This window comes from Henckelia pumila, chromosome 3 (genome assembly GCF_033568475.1).
Source record: "Henckelia pumila isolate YLH828 chromosome 3, ASM3356847v2, whole genome shotgun sequence".
NCBI classification, from domain to species: Eukaryota; Viridiplantae; Streptophyta; class Magnoliopsida; order Lamiales; family Gesneriaceae; genus Henckelia; species Henckelia pumila.
Genome location: NC_133122.1, coordinates 172,713,673 through 172,724,297, shown reverse-complemented (window position 1 = coordinate 172,724,297; position 10,625 = coordinate 172,713,673). Strand labels below are relative to the sequence as shown.

The 10,625-nt window shown below is 37.5% G+C and overlaps 2 long non-coding RNA genes across 2 annotated transcripts; both read left to right on the top strand.

Moving 5' to 3' along the window:
• The first annotated feature begins 657 nt into the window (after positions 1-657).
• On the top strand, positions 658-1,039 carry LOC140886642 (uncharacterized). Its single transcript, XR_012151621.1, has 3 exons — positions 658-713; positions 844-899; positions 981-1,039. It is a non-coding gene; the product is annotated as an uncharacterized lncRNA (long non-coding RNA).
• A 705-nt stretch (positions 1,040-1,744) lies between these two features.
• On the top strand, positions 1,745-2,409 carry LOC140886218 (uncharacterized). Its single transcript, XR_012151480.1, has 3 exons — positions 1,745-1,856; positions 1,956-2,066; positions 2,137-2,409. It is a non-coding gene; the product is annotated as an uncharacterized lncRNA (long non-coding RNA).
• Positions 2,410-10,625: the final 8,216 nt, after the last annotated feature.

Genomic DNA, 10,625 nt, shown 5'->3' with positions numbered 1-10,625 from the left:
TTGTGATGTCAAGTTTAATGAATTTTATTGCTTTTATTTTATTCGATGGTATATTTATTTTATTGGACTTTGTCTCGGGTGGGGAAATTTCAATTAAATTACCGTGTTATCTTGTTGTAATGGATAAATCTTTAATGTTCTTATCTACCGAATTAAGTGTTTGCAATTTCAATTAAATTACCGTGTTATCTTGTTGTAATGGATAAATCTCTTATGTTCCTATCTACCGAATTAAGTGTTTGCTTTTTACTTCTTTGAAGGAAATGATACGTGCAAGTTCTATGGCCACGGTAAGTGTTAATTATAAACAATATTGGTATTATTATTTTATTTTTTGTTTAATTTTTGATCAGCTATATTATCATTGCCTCATGTTTTAGAATTGAATCAGGGATTTTCTCTAATTTATAGAGCAGAAGGGAAACACATTTTTTATATGATATCGTGGCTAACTGTCGGAATGGCATAGATGTTGACAAGCGAGTAGCTTTAAGACTTTAACACAAGGAACCATATCCCATTTTCAATGCAATGCTTTTTATGTACTCTCATTTCACTTGTTTTTTAATCTTTATTGTTTTAACGTTCACTATATTGTTCGACTACTTGACTGATATAGTTGTTACATGTTAAAAACTGGTTTACAGGTTTGATTTATACATTGATCGTGATTGCCGAGCATGTGGTTTAGGATGCAGCTTTCATTTTGAAAGGTTTAATTATTGCTAAAATCTCTTTGTTATTCCAACATTTACATCATCTGCATTCCTACAAACAACCTTGGCGGAAAATTAGTAAAAAGAAACATATTTCCTAAACATTTTTTTTTACGTCGACTATCAGGTTGTTGGAAACTATGTGAGTAATGGGAGATGAGATATTCTACCGGGACAAAGATTGTAAGTATACAAATGAAATTACTGACTTGTACAATTGCATGGTCAGTTATCCATCCTATGTTGCTTAATATTAAGTTACAGATCTGACCATCCACAAGTTGTTTTCAACGCGAGCTGATCTGCAAAAAACAATTTATACGTATGTCGGAATGGCATAGATGTTGACAAGCGAGTAGCTTTAAGACTTTAAGAGCATGTACAAGGATGTGAGAAAGTTGGTGTTGTCTAGTTGGTAACTTGATCGCATGATGATGTCAGCGTTGATAACTTCATTGTGTGTTTCTACAATGGTGTGATGATATTGTAGTGGTGATGTTGAAATAATATTTTTTTAATCAATGAAATAATTCTTTTAAAACATAATAAAAATACAAATAAATATAACAAATTAAAAATAAACATAATTAAAATAAAAAAACTACATTAAAAAAATGCACATAAATATAAAAAATAATATTTTTTTAAAACATAATTTTTTTTTAAAGCATACATAATATTCCAAAATAAAAAACAAACATGAAAAAAAAGACACATGAATTAAACTTGACACAAGTAAATAAAAAAAAATTTTAATTGATTTTGAAAAATATAGTCGTTGACCTTTTTAAATATTTTTATTAATTATTCTTAAATTTTTTGATTTTTTTTACAAGTTATTTAATTTATTTTTAATTAAAATCATTTTTATAAATTAAAATAATAGATCAACTCATGTCCATGTTTTAAAAAAATTTAAAAAACAAAAGATTGGTGGGGCCCGCGCATAAAAAAATTTCAATAAAAAAAAAAAAAGATTTGTGGGCTTCACCTCTCCGTGCGGTGCCCACAATCTTGACTGCAGGCGAAAGTTTTCGCGTGCAGTTTCATTGCCCCTTGGAGGGGGCAATGATTAAATTTAGTAAGCTCCATTAGTAATCTATCTTCATCCTTTTTTCCACCAGAATCAAAATTTTCAAGGTATGACCAATATTTCCCAATTTAAGAGTTAGTAGTTGCAATCCTTCACAGATTCGCCACTCTTGCCCAATTTTTAAACTTATGAGCACTCTCTTTTAGGATCACGACAGTGAAGAGAAGTTCTCTATAGCCCATGATCGCGTCAGTCACATGCTTCCAACATCTTACCAGGATATGATCGTGCGAGTGTACTCCAAAAAGCCTGCACAGGTCTCTTCGATTCAGCTCTTGAAAATTATCAAATTTCTCCAATTATGATACTAACTCTGTGTTTGTGCAGGTCGGAGCAGTTTCATAGGCTTTTGAGAATTTCCAGTTGATGAAATATGGGATCAAAACACAAGTACATACAACACCAGATAAGAAAAAGCGTAGGATATAATGCTGCAACCATGGCCCTTTGCCCTTCTTTTCCAATTTTTCCATTTGATTTGATGCATTAATGTGCTGTAATAGTAGATATGCATATACCAAATGAAATAGAATATTGATATGCTTCAATATAGTTTTGTATGTCTATGTACGAACCCTGGTGGGGACCACATTTCATTGCTTAAAGATCGTTGTGTTTGTTGCATACTGCATGTTAATTTAGGGACGTAATCGAGCCGAGCCGAACTTTTAAATGTTTAAGTTTGGCCCGTTTTTAATTGAGCCGAGTTCGAGCTTTATTTAATAAATATATTCATAGTTCACGAGTTTATTCGAGTTTTTATCGGGCCTAAACAAAATTAATAAATATAAATTATAATTTTAAATCTTTATTAAATTTGTTAAAAGCGAAATTTTATATTTAGAGAAAAATATAATATTTTTATTAAAATATGTAATTTTATTCTAACAAATAGATATTTATATATTTATCAAAAGTAAAAGTATAAACTTTATAAATCAAATATTAAAACTAATACTTTTTCTTTAAGATATGATTCACGTGTAGCACCTAAGATTTCACGATTTAAATTCCATGCCTAAAATTCTTTTTTTTAAAAATAACAATGATTTTTATTGCTTGGAATTAATTGCTTAAATTTCCTTTAAAGTTTAAGTGCTCAAATATTTTAAGTTTTTTATTATTGAAATCTTTGAGACAGTGGCTTCCGGTTCCGGCGTATGGCGATGGTGGATTTTGGCGGTAATTCCAAGAATTTCTATTTTAAAATTTTAGTAGGGAGGTAAGAAGAAAATTTAGAAGGGAATTAAAAAGTTAGAAATTTTCGGGTATCAAAAATCATTTTCCTTAGTATTGCAATCTTGGGCTTATTCTTTGACTTTTTTGAAAATTAGAATTTTCATAAACCCGGATTAGTAAAACCCAATTTAATATTTTTGATTAGGGGTTTTTAAACTTAGAAATTTTATTAGTGTAAGTTAGTAGATAGAGTAGTACTATAAAGTTATACTATAGAGTTGTATTTTTAAAAGCACACACACACCCACTTTTACATGCTTACACCTATACATATACACACTTGTACACCTCACACACACCCCTTTTAAACACCAATTAAAAGATTTCACAAACCCTAGCACCCTCATACCTCAACTAGCCGACCCTTCACTCTCTTTTTTTCCCCATTTCCCTCTCAAACCTTCGGCCCCTCTTCCCCTTCACTTTTCGGCTGCCGCCGTCACTTGGAGTCCACCTTGGGAAGGTTTCCTAGCTATTTGTTCGAAGATTTCAGCTCTCTCCCCTTTCCCTTGGTTCGAAATTTTGGTAAAAAAAGGGTTAAGACAAGTATAAACATTTTCTTGGGCATTCTAGCAAGCTATTTATGTTCTTATGCTAAACCATTATTTAAATTTCGAAATGCCTTGTATTTTGAATTGTATGGGTTCGGTTTTTCTGATTTTTCAGCTAGGGTTATGCTTAAATTTCGAAAATTTCATTCATGATGTTGATTGGGAGTTGTTGATGTATTGTGATGGGAAAAATGATAGGTTTTGATGCATATTGGCACACTTGAAAAATTCAGTAGCTCATGCCCTATAAGTTTCAAATTTTTCATGATGTTAGGGCTGGGATTGAAGTATATAAGTGTATTTTATTGTTTGGCATGTGGTCTTGATTGATTATTCATGAATGTGAGGCTTTTGGAGCATAATCTTGTTGATTATGAATTGTGGAGTTGAAGTGTGGTAAGGGGCTGCCTAGGTGTTTGTCTTAAGTCCCAAGAGATGTCATTAGGTTGGTTTTGAGTGGGTTTGGTGGTTTGGAAGAAAGTGGAGGTAAGGAAATAAGTCTTGGTGGCGTTTTCTCAAGGTAGAGGTGTTGTAGAGTGAGATTGGATTGGACAGGGAAGTTCGGTTATGGGGTAGGGGAGGATTTGGTTTGGGCATGGTTAGGCTGGTCCTAGGTCAAGTTCTTGATGTTGTTGTCGCGTCGGTATAAAATGGGCTCGTTTCGGTTAAGATTTCATTAAGTTATGGATTTTTGAAGCTAGGGTGTCGGTGCAGAATTTTTAAGAGTAAAGTGGGCTGCCCGATTTTAGTTTTTGGTCATTTTGCTTGGGCTTTCAAATGAAGTTACAAATTGGTCCATTGGTTAGTTGGTAGTGTTTGGAGAGTGTCGGTTCGAGCGAAGTCGAATTTGGTCAAGGTATGATAGAGTTAAGAGATTTTCGGTGCGATTGCTCGGGTTGTGCCTTGTATGTGAGGATTTGAGTTAAGGTTGGGTTAGCATCTAGGGGCAGCCATTTACTCACCTAATACCCACATTTCTGTGTTGAGTATTCGCTCATATAAATGCATACATGTGTGAGACCTCGGTTCTAAACATCTAATTAAGGAGTAAACAATAATTAAGCATCCAAGATCTAAGAACTAAAAGCAAAGCAAGGAAAAAAAAATTTTTTTTTTTAAGAAGGCCGCGCTCGGGCGGCCAAAAACCGCCGCTCGAGCGCGCCCTGGACAGAGGCGCTACTGGTCTCGGGGTGGGGTGTGCTCGGGCTGCTAAAAATTGCAGCTCGGGCGCCCCCTACAGCAGAAACAGAACAGCAAAAAACATGCTTGCAACTCCATCTAAAACTATTCCAATGCAATCCAAATCAACACATACATTATAAATGCAGTTCCTCCGATTAATACATGAAGTTCTAGAGTTTAACAACTACTCCAAAATAGAACATGCCACGATAATAACACGGCAAAGCTTGCATGTCAATACAACATAATAACGAAGTTCGATATCTAAACATGTTCTAACAACACTAGGTAGACATGCTGACACGACTTCTAAACCGAGTCTCACTGCTACAACTTTCTCTTGGAGCTAACCATGCCTCTTCTGACTTGATCCTGCCCCACCTGTTGCCAAGTACACATATAAAACAAAGCAACAGCCGGATAACCGGTGAGAACGACATTCCCAGTAAAAGCAACATAACAATTTATACAAAAATCATCATGCTTTCAATACAACAATTAAATTAATAACAACGTAATGAATGCATGTCTTTTAAATCGGGATATCAATCTGATAAACGAGGGATTGCTGCTGTGCTTTTGGGATCCCAAGGATAAGATCACGTAACAACTCACCGACCCTCCCAATCGAGGTGGTGCCACGTATCCCACTCCTCTAGACTTTGAGCAACTATAATGAGTATGCTAGCACTAGGCGAAATACTACAACCTAGGCCACTCAATCATAGTTCCCAAACGTCTAAACAAAAAGGGCGGTTCTGCCCGCTGAAAACAAGATTGGCTCAAGATGAATGCATAACATAAATATAACACATAAGTCATTTAACAAAAGCCAATACAATCAAACAAGACACAAGTTCCTCATGCTAGAACAAGTGTAAATGCAAGTATGTGATTTCAAAGGGAAAACTCGAGAACCACAGTCCCGAGTATGCTATCCCGCTACGATGACTGCTTTTACCTTTCAATTCAGTAGCTTCCAATTCTGGATACGCTACAAAAGAGACTGTATCAACAACTATACAATCTAACAACAACAAGGCAACGGTTCAAGGAAATGCTCTATACCGTTCTTTGTTCAAATCTCGAAAGCAAACAAACAGCTGCTAACTCTGGGCTTGATACCTCCAAACGAATCTGTACGGAGACAAATGAATGATCAATAACCAAGATCAACTTATAAGCCAAGTTCCAACTACTCAAAACGGTTCAAAATCTCCAAAACTCAAACCGATGGCATAACAGCTATAAACTGAACAAACCGGCAACGCAGACAGCAGTTCAATACCGATATCAACTCAACTCAATTCTAATACAACAACAACAAGACAAACCCAACAAATCTCAAAACTCACATTTTCGAAAATAGCTTCCAAAAATCATAACAATTCCGAACGTCGCTCTATTTCAAAACCGACAGATAATAAACGATCAAAACTCTGTCAAGAACAACATACTCGAATCTAGAACGATTCTAACAACATCCAAAAACTAGAATGTATCGGATCGAAGAAGAACTTACGATATAACAGAGCTCTCACTGCTGTGATCACTAATCTGCCTTCAGAATTAATTTCCAACGGCTAGATCGAGCTCGGACTGAAATCCCAAAGCTCAAAAGCTCAAGAAGGCATCTACAATTGAGGCTCTCGGTTGGAGGAGGAAGGAGGATGCTTTGAATAGTCAACACAAGTGTAGATAATATATAAAACTCAATAATTGCGTTTTAGTCCCTGAAATTTCCAAAATTTGCAAAAAGGACCCTGATCAAAATCAAACCGGCTCGAGAACTCTGTAATATCTGATTAACTCAAATAAATTCAATTAAGATAAAAACGGGGCTTTAAACATGTGTCTTTAAGCCTTGGCCTTGGGTCAAACAAAAAGGTTGCAAAGAAAGTCTCTTTCATGCATGCTAAGTATTTTTAATGTCGAGTCAAAGGAGGAAAAAGGAAAGAAAATATTTTTGAACAAAGTGAGTTGATTGTGACTGGACAGGGAAATGTGGGTTGAGGGATGCCTCACCCACTTGCCATAGACGTGTAGTAAGTGGCTGGGAAACATCCCAGCTCCCCTACCAAAAGAGACATGTAGTAAGCAGTCGGTTTCATTCGGCTCCCCTACCAAAAAGAAAAGTAAAGGGGCAAATCGCGTTGGGAGAAATCTCGTCTTGCCGGCATAGTGCACTGCAGCCATGATCATGATCGAAACTTGAGTCACAATTCGAGGATCTAAGTTCTAAAGAAAAAACAAAAGTTAAAGTTTCAAGTATCAGTTGACTCGTCTCAATTTATGTAGTTTTATGTTATGCATGTGTTTCAGTTAAGTCAAGAAAGTTCAAAAGTTTCATAGCGTGAGTTGGCGTGAGTTCATACTTGCATGTTGTTTCATTTTCCTTATTTCACGCATGTTTACAGTTTAAGTTTCAAAGTATATTATGTATAGTAGTTTGAGTATTGCTTGGATTATTTTAAAACCCTTGTTATATCACGGTTTATACTTGTTGAGTCTTTAGACTCACTATGCTTGTTTGTTTGCCAGGTGAGGAGCAGTTTGTTGAGATCGAGGGGCAGGCTCCTCGAGGTTGAGGTCGCCGGTGGTGCGAGGCCCTAAGACCGTCGCTGCTATGTTTCTGCTTTAGTTTATGATTGTAATAAAGAGTTTAAACTTATATACTTTTGGTTATAGCCAGGATGTATTTTTCCTGTGCTTAAATTTCTAAGTCTTGAAACTATTATCGCTATCTTTTTCGCAACCGTGTGGGGTTTCTTTTACTTTTGAAGTTATGATTATCGCAGTGGTTGTCTTTTTGCCGCATTTATTGCTTTTGTTAGAATTGCTGTCTGTGACAGGGAGGTTTTGATTACTTATAAACAAGTCATGTCAATTTTTTTTAAAAAAATACGTATTTTTTTTTATTATTTATTTAAGTTTAGAGGTTAGAGTCTTTTCAATTGGTATCAGAGCACGGTCTTGGTTTGGGCTGAGCCTACTGCCGGGTGCCGAAACTCAAGGGATCTCGCCTCAAAGTCTGTAAGATTTATTTTTTGCTTATTGCTATTTGTTCAGACTAGTAACATTAGTTTCTTAAATTATTTGAGCATGTTTTATGTTTAAATAAAATCTTTTTCTTAAGGCATGAAATTCTAATTTTTGAAATTTGAACTTGCGCTCAGATGGCACCTCGACGTGATCCCCATGCACCACCACCTCCTTCGCCCCCTCCACCAGTTGATGTTGGGGCTCAGGTGCTATGTAGTAGCCCGTATCCAATTTTAGTAATTAATCGTATAATCATGTCGAGATTAAGTAAAACATGATTATGGGAATTCCAGATGAATTAACGGACTTCGGAAATGGATCCAGAACACTCGGAAATGGTCCAGAGGGACCCGAGACTCGAGCAGGATCGGAGCCACCGATCCAGTATCGGAGCTTCCGATCTTGGTGAGTTCGGAACCACATCGGAAGCATGGAGATCGGAACTTCCGATCAGCGATCGGAGCTTCCGATCGGCTGTCAGTAACAGGTGTGTGGTTGCATGTAAAGGAATTGACGCGTGGCGTTCGGAGCCTCCGATCGGGGGAACGGAGTTTCCGATGTGCACGTTCGGAGCTTCCGATCGGGAACGGAGCTTTCGATCGTTGTCTATAAATATAGGTGCGAGGGCTTCATTTCAAAGCGCACCGAGTTCCTCTCCTTTCCCTAGTGGCTCTATTTTAGGGCTTTGGGTACTCTTATTTTAGAGTTGGAGTAGTGAACATATTTTAGTATAGTCGGACAGTGTCTGACTTAGTAGCGGAGTAGTGCTCGTATAGTGGAGCAGTGCTCGAGGCTGTGGAGCTGCAACAGGGGTGTGCCCCTAGTTGCGGGGTAGTCGCCATCAGTGGGCTGACGACGGATGCAGGTATAGCTATGGTCTCCATAAATTATTTAGGAGTATACAATATCTTAGTTAAGGCTTTTAGAGATTATTGAATGATGCATGGATATTTGCATTGTAAACTTGATGATAGGCTTGGAACCTAGAGTGGGATTACTAGGACTGCTCTAGAAAGGTACGTAAGTACTGACTGAGATTGCCAGCGGATATGCATGCTTATATGTTGCATTTATGTGTTTGCATGTTATTATTGTTATGCGGCATGTGCATATCATCTTGTGCCTGTACATCTGTATATCTTTTGAGATAAGCCAGTTAGGGTTGCTCAGCCCTATTTGGACGTTTGATATCGAGTACCCTTAGGTACTGATATCTAGTGGATTCCGTGGTCCACGTCTGGTATTCGAGAATGAGTGGTCGCGCACAATGGTTAGCTACCCCGATGTGACGAGCTCATATCCCAAGCGCCAGTTTGAGCAGTTTTGTATACAGTTATCCCAGATATGGATACCCTGTCATTTGCATGCATCATGTTTGTATGTTTATCCGTGCTTTCGTATTGATCTTAAAGCTCACGTCCGGTATTTTCTGTATATTTGGATACCCTATTCGACGGGGCAGGTGTAGGTGCAGGATTGAGCACCAGGAGCTTGGAGTGGCCAGTGACCTCAAAGACAACAGGATTAGCTGTAGGTTTTTATTTAATTCGATTGGGTTGTTTAAATCGAGTTGGTTTAGCCGGTTGTATTCTGCCGGTCTATTTGTATTTAAGTCTTCCGCAGCTATTTACTTTATGCATGCTTAATTATGCTCTTAACTCTGATTAGGTAGTGGATCCAAAATGGGTCGCTACATTTATGGTATTAGAGCACTGCATGCAAGGGACTTAGGAAATTGATGAGACTTCTTGATTATCGTTGTAGGATTGATTGAGGCCTAGCGGAAGGAGATTGGTTCTTCATTGCCAAGGATGCAACAATGATGAGAACACCAGTAGTATCATATCGATAGATAGACTGACTGCTGTGGACAGTACATCATTCGATGCATTGGGATATTGATCGTAGAATATATGGATTCCAGCAAGGGAAGACTGGAAGTGAAGATCGAGATTATCACGTCAGATACCTCTGAGGGATTTTTGGAACGAATGGTGTTTAGTAATCCATGTGGTTCCAGTTCTCGAAGAATCTCCACTAGTAATTGGAGAGATTGTCAGATAGGCCTTCACCAGGTACACACTTGTCAAGGAAATCCCTCCAAGACTGGTCCTTACGACAAAACCACAAACCAATATTTCTAACGACAGTCAGGCGATATCTAAACCACGGATACTTAACCAGCCAATATCTCTGACGACAGCCAGACGATATCTAAACCACCGATACCTAACCAGGTATCTAATCCAATGTCATACCCCGTTGTGACTGTTACAAAAACTCTAGCCTTCGTCCGTAGTTAGTCCCGTTGATGTCGAAATTTTGTGTTCGAAATTATATTCCAAAACTTCGAAACAAGTCCCAAAAACTAAACCAAGTCAACCCAACACTGACAGGCGGCCGACTGACGGCGGAGACAAGCGGCACGGCGGCGGTGGCTGGAAAATGGGTTTATGGGAATCACAATAAAACTTTGCAAAATCGGTATCAATAGATAGCTCTTGTCGAGACGATTTCAACGATATATTTGGTTTTGAGTTTCAACGACCGGAGATAGGTCCTTGGACTGATTCAGCCTTTTAAATTTTTGTCCAATTTGGGTTTCTTGCAGAGTCTCGACCACTATAGCTACTAAATTTTGAGAGGGATGGAGAGAAAAGATTGTGTTTGGTGTATCTAATTCCTTCAAATTTGAGGCCTATTTATAGGTGAGGGAGATTAGAAGGTGAAAGGTTACTCTTAATAGTCATAAAGTCCTTAATCATGGTCATAATGACCCTTGATGGTGGATCTATAAGCTCT